The sequence below is a fragment of the Propithecus coquereli genome, unplaced genomic scaffold (genome assembly GCF_000956105.1).
Source record: "Propithecus coquereli isolate 6110/MARCELLA unplaced genomic scaffold, Pcoq_1.0 Scaffold229, whole genome shotgun sequence".
Classification (NCBI taxonomy): domain Eukaryota; kingdom Metazoa; phylum Chordata; class Mammalia; order Primates; family Indriidae; genus Propithecus; species Propithecus coquereli.
The window spans coordinates 588,741-606,293 of record NW_012147830.1 but is presented as its reverse complement, the minus strand read 5'-3'; the positions used below and the strand labels follow the sequence as shown (position 1 = coordinate 606,293).

The window sequence follows — 17,553 nt, the reverse complement described above, 5'->3', positions numbered from 1 at the left end:
TATAATCTTCTGTTGTTAAGAATTTAAGTGTCAGTGAAAGTAGATTCCTTCTCTATTCAAATTCACTCTCAAAAAGTACAAGTAGGACTGAATGAAAGGAGAGTATAGGTCCAACAATGTAACACGTACTGAAGCAGGTTTTATACCATTTTGCAAACCAAATGAGGTTTTACTGGTGTGATTCTCCCATTTCATCAGCACACAGACAAATTTGTGGCTTTATAAGTTTCTGAATTTGTACCACTCACTTAAATGCAAGTTGGGTCACACTGAAACTAAGCCCTTAAACTTCTCTTCCTCCTAAAGATGACTTGTGGATAGGGCCCTAAAACCTGTCATGAGTTATCATAGTATACCAACTTCTATTATCCTCATTCTAAGGCCTAAAATAAGAATTCTATGCCTGCTTTCTTTCCTAGAGCTACCTTTCAGGGTAAGAACATTATACTAGAAACTTTGCATCCCTCTGCTCCTCTCCTCCAGATGATACTTTGACGATGTTGATGTTTCTCACCTGTTTCTCTTCCTCGACATTTTGGGTCACATAATTCTTTCTTGAGGGGCTATCCTGTGTATTGTAGGATGACAATAAATGCTAGGAGCAACCCCCCTAGTTGTGACAACCAAAAATGTCTCTAGATGTTGCCAAATGTTTCCTGGAAGGCAAAATCTCCCCAGATGAGAATCACTGCTTTAGAGATATCCCACTGTCTGTCTGCCTCTATATGAAGTCTAGGGATGAGAAAAGTGTATAATCAGAGAATGAGAATAATTTCAAAATTGTTCCCACTGTCTTGAATCTTAAAGATGAACAACCTTGAAGGCCACAAGCCCGGATCTGGAGTTATGAGTCCTCGCAGCTCTAGCCCAGCTGCTCAGGCTCTAACTAGCTGGCAGACAAACAGGCCCCTCCACGCTGTAGCCATCTTTCTTCTCATTTTCAGTCCCTTAAATGAGAGATCACACCAAAACTGTGAGAAGAATGAGTTTCCTAAAAGATAATTACAATACAGTATTCCTTTTTATTTCCATTATGAGGACTGTTGTGCCTATAGTTTTTCATTTCACCCTGTAAGAAAGATGATTTAATTAGTTAAGATACAAGTTATTAGGCTATGTTCCTAACATAAACTGGTAGCTGCTATGAGAGGGGAAAAAGTGCATCAATAAGAAAGGGCAAAAGAAAAGCGTTTCTTCAAGGCTTCAAGTGTCCCTTTGATAATGGTGCTATTCATGGACCAGAAAAGATACTCATTTCATGAGTACCACACAATAGCTTCTTGTTGCAATAACCATTACAATATAGTATTTATTTTAAAGGCTGTGGGAAGCAGAATCAAAACCCAATAATTGTAAATGAATCACCTTTAAAAAAAAAAAAGTCTGAAAACAAATGCTCTTAACTCATCAAGTTTTAGCCATAAGTACCACTGACGGGTACCAGTTCCATCTTCTGGCAAGAATAATGTTTTATTGGTCCCTAACCTATTTAGAGATTCTTATAAACTCTCATCAAAGCCATTTCCTTATGAGAGCTGGAATCAACCCAAACTATGGCTAAGTGTTAAAAACATTATAAAAGTAAATAAATTCATTTTACTCCAACACAAACAGATGTCAAAAAACAGACCACTGGAAGTCAAAAACCAAACAGTGCTTTTCTCTGAAAACATTTGATCTTAATCTGTCAAAAATTACACCACTACATTGCTCTTTGCTATGCCATCTTTAACAACACTAAAAGTCATTACTGCGTGTTACTCCTCCTACCCTCAAAGAATTTTTAGGGAAGTTGCATCTTACTCAGAGACAGATATTAAAGTCAGTGAAGAAGAGGATAAAAATCACACATTATTAAAATTATCCCTGTAAATTCCTTCATTTGTAAATTCTTTCACATATACAACATTTATAGTTAATACAAAGATGGAGTGTATGTAGCTGAATTCATGTAAATTAAATTTGTATATAATGTCTGCACTGTACTAAGATACTTTTAAACAAGAATATGGAAATGGTAGGGAGATCTCCTTTATTTATTATTCAATCCTTCATAGTAAGTCACATATTTTTAAGCAATAATATTATGTGCCAATCCTGAATTATTCTATCAGATTTAAATATCCAGATTCAATCAAGTAAAACTATTACATTTTGTTCCTTACATAATTCCATATATAACTGTTAATCTATATCTGTGCCTCTGTTCTCTCTCCATAAGTTTCACTTGGTCCAGTACCAGAGGCTTGCCACATGCTCACAAATGCAAGCAAAAACCATGATTAGGAGACAACTGCTCAGTCAGACTCGATAAGGATGTGCTGAAACCCTCCAGTTGAATCAGATGAGCATCAGCAAAGTGAAAAGGAAATAGGAAGCAAATTGTTTAAATACGTAGCAAAGACAAACTCCTTTGGCGCCTGGAAAGCATTAAATCAAGTATGGCCGAAAATATATCATTACAATAGGACTTAGGACAATGGAGAATTCATGACCCTAACCAAAAAAAGTATGTGAAACAACGACTGAACCTCCAACACTGCCACCAAGTGTAATCTGTGATGGAAGCAACGGGCACTTTCTCACAAAACATTTGTTAGTCACTAAAACAGTTTCTTAGGGGATCACCATCCCAATCAACAGAATTCACAGTTTGAAAATTTCCCAATGTATTCCATGCTAACTAAAATCTGGTGAATACAGGTTCTTTTTAAGAAAACACAATAAATCAAAGGTCTCACAATGGGGCTATGCTTCTAATGAACATTCAATATTAAAACTAGAGCTTAAAATGCAGAAGAAAATTAATAAAGCAAATAAAATTAAAATCATCCACATTTTGAAAGACATTCAAAGATAAAAATGGTTAATTTTGTGACAAGAAAAATCACCCCATTCCAGGTGGAGGGTAGAGCTATACACCTCTAACCACACTGGTTTTCACGTGGAGCTAGAAAGAGGAGCACAAAATCACACAGCACACAGTGAAGGTTAGAGTCAGAGAAACACGCTCCAACAGGTCACCAGGGCAGGAAGGGCCTGATACGGAACCAGGAGCCAAAGCTAAGTGCCCAGGGATGCAGAGCCGGGTTAGACAGGAACAAGACACAGCATTTCCAAACAAGTAAGGTGAAGTGGGATCTGTGCAAACACAAAAGACATCTGTCTACTGCCTATGACTAGGCCCCAGGAAGCAGGTTAAGTGAGCAACACGCATTAAGGAAGACATAAATAGTGCTCTGAAATTAACACTGTCCAAAACTACACTGAAGTTATAACCACTCAGACTGACATATAAACTTTTCTATAACCACCGATTATTCAGTACCTGTGAAGTATTTTATATACCTCATCTAATTTAGTCATTGCAAAAATCTCATGAGGCAAATATTATCAACTCCATTTTAAAAATAAGAAAACAAAGATTTAGAAAAGTTACATAGTTTTCCCAAACTCAAATAGCCAATAAATGGTAGAACTAACCTTTGAGCCAAGGCCTTTTTAATTGCAAAGCCAGTGTTCTCAAGAATAAACTGCTTATCACCTCTAAATGTATGCTCTTCCCATTTAAACACACAGTTGAAAAAGTTAAAGTTACTGGCAACATTCTGTTAAGAGTTCCACTGGCATTTAAAAGTATGTTATGGGCCAGGCGCAGTGGCTCATGCCTGTAATCCTAGCACTCTGGGAGGCCGAGGCGGGCCGATTGTTTGAGCTCAGGAGTTCGAAACCAGCCTGAGCAACAGCGAGACCCTGTCTCTACTAAAAATACAAAGAAATTAATTGGACAACTAAAAATATATAGAAAAAATTAGCCGGGCATGGTGGTGCATGCCTGTAGTCCCAGCTACTCGGGAGGCTGAGGCAGAAGGATCGCTTGAGCCCAGGAGTTTGAGGTTGCTGTGAGCTAGGCTGACGCCACGGCACTCTAGCCAGGGCAACACAGCGAGACTCTGTCTCAAAAAAAAAAAAAAAAAAAAAGTATGTTATGTATCACACCAGGAAGCTGGAAAGGATTTGTGGTATTATATAATATGAGGGAATCTAATGCCCACAAGGTAAAGAGAGGAATGGGGCCCAGGTGTTACTGAGATGCATCGGTATACAATATGGAGGAACCTAGACTCCTGTGGATAGAAATGCTGCCAGCACATGCAAATAAAGAACTTGACAAACTATAGCAGAGGTCCTTCAAGTGTGGCTGTCAGACCAGCAGCATTGATATAACCTAGGAACCTGTTAGAAATGTAAATTCCCAGGCCTCACTCTGGACCTTCTGAATCAGAAACTCTGGGTGGGGACCAGCAATGGGTGTTTTAACAAATCCTACAGGGGATTCTGACAACTACACTAAAGTCTGAGGACCATTAAACTACAGAATATAGAATGGAACATAGTATTCTACAGTGTTTCTTAAAACTGATACATATCTAGTATTAATGAAGAATGATATGAACTTTAAGTAAAACTGATTGTGCTGAAGTAGTACACATTAGGTCATTAGGCCAAGTCAATTATAAAACTCATAAATGATTTCCAAAGAAGAAAAAGGTTGGGATCCTCGAAACGGTGATAAGGCCAACGTTAGTATCCTAAAGACAAACCTTCATTATCCACTTAAATAATACTATCAATTTTAACATCAATACTTCCAATAAATCAGGTACAGTATTTCTTACTGTGGCCTCTACCAAAAACAAAAACATAACAAAGTGAAATAAATGAGACCACTTCTGAATCCTTCAGATGTTTTAATGTTCAGCTAAGTGAAACAAATTTGACTTTTCATTCTTGAAAAGCTTAATATCTGGATAACTATCATATACACCACATATTCATACAACCCATAAAAATTCCCCAAAGTGCAAAAATAACTGGTTCATGCCCAGAATTATATAATTATACACTGTAAAAAGAAGACAGACATTTGAGATCATTTCATTCAACCCTATTATTTTATAAATTAGGGAACTGAGGGCAAAAATATTCATGCAGAGAGTTGGCTACTGACAGAACTAAAACTAAAGCTTGGGCTTTCTGACCTCTATCCTGGAGTGCTCTCAACCCACAACCCTGCCTCAGCCATGATTTAATTTAATAAAAAAAAACAGAACACATGATCTGGTAATGCTCCAGCAAGTTCCAAAAAACCTCTGGAATTAATAGAAACTTAAAAAAAAAAAAAAAAAACTATGATTCAGCTGTCTTAAAAAATTGATAGAGAAACCATGACCCGACAAATTGAATACGAGACAGGACCCCGTATCTGCATACCAGCTCCAGCCACAAGAGACAGTATCCATTTCTACCCTAATTGAATTCTGTACTATGTAATGAAAAGATGAATCAATTATTGAGTAATTTAAACAGACAACTGTATAAATTAGTACCTGTTTAGTCACAGTTGTTTTTGACTCATCATTTTATTTTAGGGAGGATAATTATAAAGATGACATTTATCCCTCCGAACACTTACAAAGCACCCACTACGTGTCTCCATGCAGAGAGGATGCCGCAGCAGGTGAACCAAATAGCAAGGCAAAGACTTTCCTGAGGATCACTGACCAATGAGAGGCAGGGACGAGTACTATGAAGACAATAAAAATAGTGTAATGGAATAGGTGACTAGAGAGGTGGAGAGACTGGTGAAGACCGTTCTGAAGAGATGACATTTGATCTGAGACCTGAAAAAGACATTTGAAGGTCGGGAGGAAGAGGATTACACAGATCGAGGTGACCTAAAGTACAAAGGAGGGAGGGGACTTGGGTGCTCAGAGGCAGAGCAGCTGAAGCAAGGCTACTGAGGGAGGAGGGGCAGGAGATAAGGCTGAGAGGCCCAGGAGCAGGTAGTCCTGGGAGGGTGTTTGGATTTCATTCTAAGTGCAATGGGAAACCCCTGGAAGGCTTAAATAGGAGCGCAACAGGATCTAATTACATACGAATACAACAAAATCATTACAGACTCTAAACAACCTTTGAGTTTATTACTGCAGCCAGCATCATTCCCTGAATTAAAGATGTACAAGCCCACAGCTAACCTCCTGAGACCATAGGAGTCAGAAGGTTTAACTGAAAATATTTCCAAAGCATAGTATGAGCAAACACACTAAAAAATGACTTGAAATCTACACCATATCATCAAGCTGTAAACATTAAATCAATAAACTAACACACAGTTACTCCACAGGCTAAAGTATTCTATCTCCTGGATACTTAGCCCGTGTACTATCTAGAACAGCAATAATAAAAGTTTTATAAGGTGCCTTTTGGAACTCAAAAGAACAAACTTAATTTGAATACATGCTTCTATATTTCTAAAAATATGTAATCTTACTGCTTAGAATTCTATGTCTCAAAGCAAAACAACAGGAAGGCCCTGATGGAACAGCCAAGGTATACAGTATGTCAGAGAAAGTTCAGAATAATGAATCAACGGCACTCTTACCATTCTCCTCAACACATCTTCCAATGCCAGTTTAACAAAAGCTATTTCCTATCAAAGGCTACACTTAGTCTTCCAGATTAGTCTCTTTAAATTAGGCACTCTAAGCATAAAATTACATGATTAAAAAAAAAAAAACATATATATAGCATCCAAAAATTATTGGCTGCCTAATCTGCTCTTCCAGTCATTTCCAACACTGTTTTTTTAATTGCTAAAGGTTCTCCAATTATTCCCTCAAAAAAACAGGTACTAAAGTCTGTTCCTATGTCACTTTGGTCTGCTGGATGCTAGGAAGACTATCAAAGGCAATATATTAAAAATAGTTCAGGCTAATAAAAGAAATAATGAAAATAGAATGTAGCATATACAATAAAAGAAGTTATGCCTAAATCCTCCAAATTTGGGATTATTCCTTTACACAGAAAACTGGCTGATTCACTCTCTTTTTTATGTCCTATAACATGGAAATCACATCAAATAACATCACCTAGACTTAGGCAATTCTTGGGAAATGAATAGTTATTGAGAACTTTTCAGCAGGGTAATGACATAAACAGATTTGAGTTTTAGAATAATAACTTGAGCATTATGGAAATAGACTGGAGAAGGAAGATACCACATGCTGGACAACAATGAGAAGGATATTTTAATACCAAGGCCAAAGACAATCAACGCTTGAACAAAAATAAGAGTCCAAAAAGAGTCCTTACTTTGAGGAGTGGGGGAGTCCTTTCTCAAAAAGAAATCTACAACACATGATATCCAATTCTGGGGAGTGAGGGAAAAGGTAAAGTCAAAGATGGATCACAGACTTAAACACAGAAGCTAAAACTACAGAGCTTCTAGAAGAAAACTCAGGAGAAAAATCTTTGTGACTATGGGATAGACAAGAGAATACCAAATTAGATATCATAAAAATTTTAACTTTTGCTCTTCAAAAGGCACAATTGATACATAAGAAATCACAAAATAGGATAAAATATCTGACACACACACACCCCAAGGACCTATATCCAGCTTTTATAAAGAATTCTTAACTCAATAACCCAATAAGAAAAATGGGCAAAAGATCTAAACATGCACATCACAAATGAAGATAACTGAATGGCAAATAAGCACATGGAAAGATGCTCAAACTTACCATAAAGGAAATGCAAATTTAAAACATGGTAAGATACCCCAAAACACCCATTAGAATGACTAAAATTTAAGATTTACACCAAATACTGCAGAAAATGTAGAGCAACTGGAACTTTCATTCATTGCTAATGAGAATACAAAATGGTACAAACCCTTTGGAAAACTGTTTGGAAGTTTCTTATAAAGTTAAACATCTACCATTGTGCTGCTAAGTATTTACCCATGAGAAATAAAAACATATGTTCACAGAAAGTCTTGTACACCCATGTTCATAGTGCATTTACATTTGCCAAAAACTGGAAATAGCCCAAGTGTCCACCACTAGAATGACTAAACAGTATCATACAATAGAATGTATGTATGTATACATACAATAGAAAGGAATGAACTGCTGAATACAACATGGATAAATCTCAAAATCATTATGCTGAGTAAAAGTGACCAGACACAAAAAGAACACATAGCACACGGGATGGTTAAATTTTATACGTCAACTTAGCTAAGCTATGGTACCCAACTGTTTGGTACCCAAACACTAGTCTACATGTTGCTTTGAAAATATTTTATAGATATGATTAACATACAGTCAGCTAGCTTTAAGTAGACTTCCCTGCATAACGTGGGTGGGCATCATCCAATCAGTTGAAGATCGTAAGAACAAAAACTGAGGTTTCCTAGGGAAAAGAATTCTGCCTCAAGACTCTAACACAGAAATCCTGCCTACATTTCTAGCCTGCCCTACAGATTTTGTAGTCAGGACTAGAGTATCAACCCTTGTCTGAGTTTCCAGTCAGCTGGCCTGCCCTACAAACTCCAGACTCAAGACTGCATCACAGACTCCTGCATGAGTTTAAAGCCTGTCAGCTTGCAATTTGGGGCTTGCAAGTTCCCATAAGTGGGCCAATTCCTTAAAATAAATTTATTTATATATTTACATATATTTTTAAAAATCTCTTTAAAGATACATAAACACAGATAGGATATCATATTGGTTCTCTTTTACTGGAGAACCTAATACAACATATATTTATATGAAATTTACACAAATTACACAAGTTATATAAAATTATATAATAGAAAGTACAAACTAATCTCTAGTGACTAAATGCAGATAATGATCTTAGTTCCCTGGGGCCAAGAGTAGAGAAAGGATGAACTGACTGCAAAGTAGCATGAAAAAACTTCTGAGGATGATAGAAATATTTCATATCTTGACTATGGTGGTGGTTTCGCAGGTGTATATATGTCAAAACTGATCTAATTATATACATATTTTGAATAGGTACAGTTTACTGTACATAAATTATACCTCAATATATAATACTTAAACTAGGCAACTGGGTGAATGACAAGTGCTATTAGCTAAGATCAAAAATACAGGAATACATGCTGAAGTGGATTTAGCTTTAATCGCATTAAACTGTGGTTCTGTTGGGACATCCTGTGGTAATACCAAGAAAGCCAATGAATATGAGTCTAGGCCTCAAAAGATAAATCTGAGCTGAATGTAGCTTTGGGAGCTGTCTGCACAAAAGTAATAAGAATGGCTAGGGATAGATTCAATAAGAACAAGATAGCAAGTGAAGGAAAAAAAATGCCTCATAGTGTCTCATAGACTCTGCTATTGGGTTTTTTATGACCTGAGGGAGTACAGTTTCAATACAGCAGGAAGGCTGAAAGTTGCACTGAAATCGGCTTCACAATGGAAAGGAATTTTTTTCTGAAAGTGAATATAGTGATTATGGGTTATTTTTTGAAGAAGCAACCTATAAAAGGAAGAGAAAAAGAGGTTGATAAACAGAAATGAGAACCAAAAAGGGTTTTGTTTTTTGGATTTTTTTAAGGAGATCTTTTGTTTGTTTGCATTAGTTTTGCTATTCATTTGTCTGACATCTTATTTAGTTTTGTTTGTACACAGAAAAAACTAGAACACTTACAGCCTGAGAGAATTAGCCCACAATGTCGGTGGGTTGATGTGACAAGACAGAAGGGTATGGTTTCTAAATGAAAGATCAAGAACACAGATGGAATTGTTACCTTAAATAATCATCTCAATGGGTACTACAAATTCTCAAGAAAACTTTCAAATTTACTGTGATTTTAAGCATATGTATAATGCCTCTTTTAAAAGAAGAGGAGGGAACCATTATGATATTAGCTCAGTCAAGGGCAAAGGAAGAGAAGAGTTACTGAGTGACCTCTATGTCAAAGCCTTTCACATTTATCAAACCATTTAAACATCACAACTTTGCAATCCATTTGTAGATGAAGAATGAGAGGCTCAGAGAGGTCAAGTGACTTTCCCAAGGGCAAAAACCCAGTTGGCAGCAAAGTAAGACTCAAAATGAAGTTGGTCTGACTCCCATCTCCTTGCATGTCCCCAAGCCATGCTTTGTGCCTAACAATGTGGAAGTATCATAGGGGAGCAAGAATAGCTAAATTCAGTTGTGGTGAACTGTATGTGGGAGAAAGAGAAAAAATTGCCTGGGACCACATCTTGTACATGGCCTTGAATCTAGCCAAGATAATCAGATTCTGGACAATAGACAGAATGAGCCAATAAATCAATACATGTTACAAGAAGGTTGCTGTAGACTGAATATTTGTGTGCCCTCCCCCCCAAAAAATTCATATGCTGAAATACTAACCCCCAATGTGAAGGTATTAGGAAGTAAGGCCTTTGGGAAGTGATTAGGTCACCATGGCAAAGCCCTCATGAATGGATTAGTGCCCTCAATAAAGAAGCCCCAGAGACCTTGCCTTTTCTGCAATGTGAGCACACAATGAGAAGACAGCCATCTATGAATCAGGAAGCAGGCCTCAACAGACAAGAGAATCTGCCAGCACCTTGATCTTGGACTTCCCAGCCTCCAGAATTGTTGTTTAGAAGACCACTCATTCTATCGTATTCTGTTATAGCAGCCTGAACAAACTAAGACAAGGGCAAACTAAGAGCAAACAAACTCAAACTAAGACAAACAAATTCACAGCAACAGGAGCAATGGCTTTTCAATTTTCATTTCTTTGAGCTTTCTCAACATTTAGAGTAGAAATACTCTAAATTTTGGCTAACAACAGATAGAATCCAATTCCTCTCTTCCCTAAAAGTATTTTCAATAATCCTTCCCAAAAATCTGGCATGTTGTAGTGGCAAAGAAGAATGAATAAAGAAAACACACTAATATGCTAACAACAAGGGAATTTTACATGTAGATGCTAATACCTGTGTCTGAAATTTACTTCTTTATCTGAGGGGGACAATTAAGGCAAACTAAGTCAAGGCCAAAGGGAAGCTCTAAAATAATAATAATTATTATTATTCAATGATGTACAAAGCTCAAACAACGTTACAGGTTTTGAAGGGCTTTGACAATGTCCCACCTTCTACCTAACTGCGAGACTTGGAATACTTAACACAAATGTTCCATTATATTTCTTAATATTTTTCAGTAGCTAAAATCTATGAAATATATCAAAAAGCAAAAAATAAAGCGAGGTGGGTGGGCATCTTACAGTAGACCCAATTCAGCAATACTATAGGAGCTAAAGCTTAAATAAGGGTACTCTCAAAACTCCAGAAGCCTAAAGTTCCCAAATAATCAAACCGAAGCCTTTATTGCTCATGTTGTTTCCTATACCCATCCCTTTCCTTTTGCTTCCGAAAACATCACATACTGCCTACAATCTTGACGGCCCTCAGCATACCATAAGAGTCCACTGTACACAATTTTTAGGTCTTTTAGCTTCTTTTTTGAGTAGTTGTAACTAACTGTAAGGATTGTATTTCATGACTTTTATTTTTTCTTTAAGTCTTCCAAAGAAAAAAGATAAAATCTAATTATTTCTAAAAACAGAATAAAATTCACTATATCTTTCCACTGCCACATGGGTCCACTGGACCATTTTATAAATCTAAGGTACATTATGAGATCTTAATGATCTTACTTTCTCCTGTATCCTAAAACACTTTGCTATTTTTCATCACCCTAAGAGAATTAGTTCATTATTACTCATCACTTATTCCCAAGTACGTTTAAAAAAAAAAAAAAAAACTAAAATAAGAAAACAGAAAAACGGTGGAAGCACCTATAGAAGGATGATATAATAATGAAATGAACTGTTACTATTATATCATCCTTCAGTTTTCTTATTGTACTGCCCATGATCTTCCAAAATAGTTTTGGACTAAAGGCACTAAGTTCATAGTCTGCTTTTAGCTTTCACTGAACACAGCTGAGAATTCAGAATTTTTCATTTTCTGCCTATATCAGTAAAGAAAAGTGACAAAGGAAGACATGTTAGTCCTGTTTTCAGTGTATGTCAACTTGCCAATTGCATGATGTATTAACAACAGCTAATACAGGTATTCTGGTGATGCTACTGTGCTTAGTTTCCCTGAACACATTATTTCTTTGCTGTATTAATGGTATGTCAGATTTTTTACTGTAAGTACTTATGTATTGAGAAAATGACTACTTATCAGTAGCACAAAAATTCAGAGTCAGGAATGACGATGATGCCAAACCACCACACAGACTGTCCACATGGGTGGCTGAGACAGTGACACCTCTGCTTTCTGATGGTTCAATGTACACAAACTTTGTTTCATACACAAAATTACTAAATATATTGTATAAAATTACCTTCAGGCTATGTGTATAAGGTATACATGAAATATAAATTTCATGTTTAGACTTGGGTCCTATCCCAAGATATCTCATTATGTATAAGCAAATATTTCAAAACCCAAAAAATCCAAAATTCAAACACTTCTGGTCCCAAGCATTTCGGAAAAAGGATACTTAACCCGTATAAGCAAAATCCAGATTATAAGTCTTCAAATGAAGATACCCGACACGGATTTCCTCAAATTCAAGAAATGATGTATCACCAATATATTTCTAAATACAAAAAGAAAGTATGGTGTTCTCATCCACTAAGTTATTTAACAGGAAGGACTACATCATACAATATTCTGCAACAAGAATTTGGACCAAACCATACCATTTTGCTAATAGGGCTAGTGACAAAACTTGACATGATTATTGGGAGGCAAGTTGACATATGCTGAAAACAGGACTAAATGAAAATCACACTATGAAATGAAAAATATTCATTAGATTGACCATGCTAATTGGTTTTTACAAGCCTAGGAATAAAAATGTGTTGCAATTACAAAGCAGAGATGATGGCCCTCTTCTCTTCAACAGAATTATGAGTTGTCCAAAATTTCAAAAAATTCAAACATGGCATTTGATGATGCAAGTACAAGAAGAACAAGAAATAATAATAAACAAGAATCTATGAGAGATGTATTTGAAATATGGAATTAGTATTAACAAGATGGATATGTTTTACATTCATGTATAACAGCTAATGAGCAGTTAGTTGCATTCATAGGATGCTGTACATTTTGGATATATACTGGAATAAGAATTTGTGTATACTATGCTTAAATTCTTGTTAAACTAGTCTTACAAAGCTGTTTTTCTTAAGCCTTCATTGTTCTGTAAATTATTGTAAAGTGAAAAATGCAAGAAAATTAAAAAGGAGCCATTGGACCCAGAGAGTAAATGGTAGTGGACTATTCTTCCTGGTCTATGGAAGATAAAGCAGCTTTGCAATATTTCTGTGAATGTTTTAAAAGATACATTTTGGAAACATAGAATAGGATCCTTTGAATCCTAGCATGATTAAACAAGAGTTTATTTTAAATTGCTGTTTATCTTCCCTTCCCACAGTAATCACATCTAATTATTCTACTCATTTCAAAATCAGAAATCATTTTTTCAATTGATCAATACTTTTTACCTCTAAAATAACAGGCATAGAAACTCTGTAAAACATCCTGGCAGAAACCAGGGATTATATTAAATCCTCTTTAAGACCATTCCTACCTAAAGACTTCTGATTCCACAATACTGAAGGGTTTAGTCAAGATTTACATCCAGCATTCCATTAAAATTCAAATGTATTTCTGATCTACACCTCCTAATCACACTTGACTTTCTCTTTCTTTCAATTAAACAATCTCTGAAACTTTGTATATAGAATGCTAAATAAATGAGCAGTTCTTAATAGTTTTAGACATTATTCTTGTAAGGACTCTATCATTATTAGCAATCATTTTATACATAATATATGAAATGTTCAAAAGTTTATCTCCAATTCAACCTTGATGATCAAAGAGGATAGCAGTCATCACTAACAGATTGTCATCCCCACCAGCATCACCTCAGAGAATACAGCATATAAACCATTTTCTTGGTATCTATAAAATAACCCAATTATAATTCTGACACTTAAAGGCTTACTAAGGTATAAATTGTTTGCTTTTATCCTAATGGAACCCAGATTCTGGAACTTTTAATTCCTTGTATTTGCTTTTTATAGTTTTTTTTTTTCATCTCCTTTCTCATCGTTAGGTAATCATAAAATTTCTCATCCCCACCCACATATTTGTTTGATACTGTCACTGCAAATGCCTATAGCTGCCTCTTTACCATTTACATATTTCTAATATAACCATATAACCAAACTTAGAATTATATTTAAAGATAATGAAATCTGATCTTAGCTAAGGTTTAGGGATTTCAACTTGAGATATTCAAAGAATTTTCTGACCTATTTTCTCATTTTTGCCTATATTCCAGGTAGGTATGGTTGTTACAGAACCTTTGTGTTGTTTCTGTTGTTTACAGAATAATGTAATTATTAAACTCCTATTCCAGAGAGTTATAAAATAGCCTCTCCATCATCAGCCAATGATATCATTGTTGAATTGTTTTCAATAGAAGTTCAAGCTGTACTTCCTGCCTCACAGGTCATGTCTGGTTCCGTTTTTGGTTCCTCTCCCATGTATTCAATCCCTTTGGTTCTCAAGGTGCCTACTCATTGATCTGGGGCTTGAGGAATGGGAGGCAATGTTGGTTTTTAATTTGTTTTTGTTTTTCTTTAATTATAGCAGCTGAATTTTTTCATTCAAGCTGTGGCTTCTCAAACTTTTGACTTTAGATTTCTCTGGATAGTTTCTAAGACAGAAATTAAACTGAGTGTCAATGAAAACAAACTTACAAAACAGGCCTTCTTAGCAACACACCTTGTCCAGATATAGAGGTGCTAATGGATTCTCATCCCTCTCCTAGGAGCCCTAAGATGACTTGAGTCTCCTACTAACTCTCTTTTCTACTGTCTATGTAGTTAACCAAGTGCTAGCCAAATACTGAATCTTAGCCTCTTTCATTCCAAACCACTTTGTGGATAAAGAGGGCCAGACTGAAATGGGCAACTCCCTGAACTGGTTAGTTTTCTGCTATTATAGTCTATTAAACCAGATACGAAAAAACAAAAGAGTATAATTTCTCCAACACAAAAGCAGTACACTCCATCACCTCCCCCATGCCTCCAAACACACACCACCACAGCTGTTACCATTTACCTATTTAGAAATGCAATTAAACATAAATATTTTCAGAGACAGATCAGTCCCTGCATTCTAAAGCTCTGTAGCAGCAGTAATTCTCATGAGTCATTACCTAGGATTCCATGCCTATGCCACAGGTGAGTCATGCTCCAAACCAGTAAATCATTTCACATAAAGCTCTCAAAAACTGAACTGGGTTTTGCCATATATGGGCTGTATCTTTTCATGCATGGAGGAAAGGATCAAATCCAACAGGAAACTGCAAATGATTTTCTTTCCAGTTTTATGCAGTAATGGGTATATTCTCCCAAATTCTAGGACTTTCTCTAGTGGTAGTAGGAACTGTGGTTTTGGCTCCCTTCAACCAATGCAAGCACATTTCCCACTGGTCATTAACTGAGAGAAGACCAAATAACACTGTGGTACTTTTGAAAAGCGGAGAGAATCTCTGTTTTAGTGGCCTCCTTTGAAATTATTTATTCTAACTTTCTCCACTCCTGTTGGAAAATTAATTTTCTTAATCTGATATTTCTTTATTTCCACAGTCTGTGATATCCTAATACTATGATTTAAGGCCTGCTACCCACTTTATGTTCAAAGTGAGATATTTTTCATTTGCTATATGCACCCACAGCCACCCCCTCCATGGCTTCCTGTAATCTAAGGATCTGGCAGGAGTGGCTGGCAGGAGCTAGAATTTAATCTGCGGATGGCAGTTAATTATAAAAGCAACAGGTCCCAGCTTGTTTCTACTTTCCACCTCCAAGAACATGTATAAATCTATACATCTGTAGATGGTTTATTTTTCAAAACTTTTCATTCTATATTCTTTACTCTCACATAACAACTCTGAGTTAGTGATTGGTGACTTGATTTTAGAGATGAAGGCTTTGGTGTTGAAGTAAAAGAGATTCAATACTTAACACTCTATTCTTCCAGACCAAGTTCAAAACCAGTGGAAGACAGACAGGAAATCCAGGCAAACAGAGACTTTTTTAAAAATCAGCTTTATTACTAATAAGGCCTAGGTTGGAAAAGGTACCGTAGGTCAGTCAGTCGAGTGGTCCTCCAGGGGTGGGGAACCCGCAGCCTTGGGGCCACGTGTGTGTGGCCTTATGGATCCTTGAGTGTGGCCTTTTGACTGAATACAAAGTTTACAGAACAAATCCTTTTAATAAAGGGGGGTGGTGGCAGTCACAAGTAGAGTTCAACAGCAGAGGCCCTCCTCAGGGGGCCTGTCCCTATAAAACTCACAGCACATGCGCACAGGGCAGAAGGCAGGCTCTGCAGGAAAGGATGAGCTGAAATAGAAAGGCCAATTCCTTTTTCCAAACTCTAGGGAGATAAGTCACTTCTCCTCCCTGGGGAAAAGTAAGTTGAGGGTTCCTAGAAAGGCCAAGAGTATGACCTCAGTGAATGCTCAACCCATAAAAGTAAGCAAACATGAAACCAGAAGGAGTTCTCCCCCAACACAAAGCACCAAAGCTGCCCCCAAACCCAGCCTGATATTCCCAAGTCCCCGCACATAATTCTCTCTTGACTGAAACACTTTTCCTCTCCCCATAGCTAAACCCCATTCATCTCACATTATTAATATCATCTTCAATTCTCCTTCTTTTATAAGAATCTTAAGTCACTTACCCACTTTAGGAATATTTGCTTATTAAAAGCTAAGCAACATACTCTGTACAGCCACTCAAGCAGGCACATGTAAACCTTCACAGACTGGAGTAAACTGAGAGGCAACAATGGAGGGCTATTAACTCATCTCCTACTCTTTTCCTGGGTACTTCAAGGTGTATGACCAAATGACTTATAGATGCAATGAAGGTACCAATGTCAATGCCCACATCAAATGTTAGTGAAGCTTAATTTAAGCATAAACACAAGCTTTAATGTTTTCTTCATGCATCCAAATGCATTTATTTGCATACTTCCTACGATGCAAGCACCCCTCCTCTTTGGAGACCACCACTTCATGCAATGGGGAGTGACATCAGGGCTGAATTTTAAGAGAACTCTGGAAGTAATGAGAAAAGAGGAAAAGTGAATGACCAGAGATTTAAAATGGGTAGTAGCAAAAAATATGACAAGGCCATGCATGTGATGGTGCAGGTGCAATCAATAAATTTGGAAAAGGGTTATATTTGGGGGTGGTCTGAAGAAGAGAAGTGAAGGAGGAGACAGAATTTTGGATGACTTCAAAGTAACAATCTGGAGTGACTCAGAAAATATAATAGCATTAACCAAAAAGGAAAATGTATAAGACAGCAATTTGAGAGAAGGACATTTAGATGGAGAGAACCTTGAGACATATTTATATTTAAAGGACAAGTGGAATAGAAACTAATGAAGGAGCTGAAAATACTCAATGACACTGGAAAAGAACAAGGACAGTAAAGTGTCATAGTAGCCAAAGGAAGGAAAAAGCATTTTAAAAAGGATGAGATGATCATTTGTGTAAAATACTGTCAATAATTAAATGAGACAAGGGACAAAGACATTAGTGGATATGGCAAATACCTAATAATAACAAAAGCTAGCA

General features: G+C 36.5%; 1 protein-coding gene across 1 annotated transcript in view; it reads right to left on the bottom strand.

Annotated features, from left to right (window-relative positions):
* PHLPP1 (PH domain and leucine rich repeat protein phosphatase 1) overlaps window positions 1-17,553 on the bottom strand; it is a 217,406-nt gene that overhangs the window by 152,822 nt on the left and 47,031 nt on the right. The gene's annotated exons all lie outside the window — the stretch shown is intronic.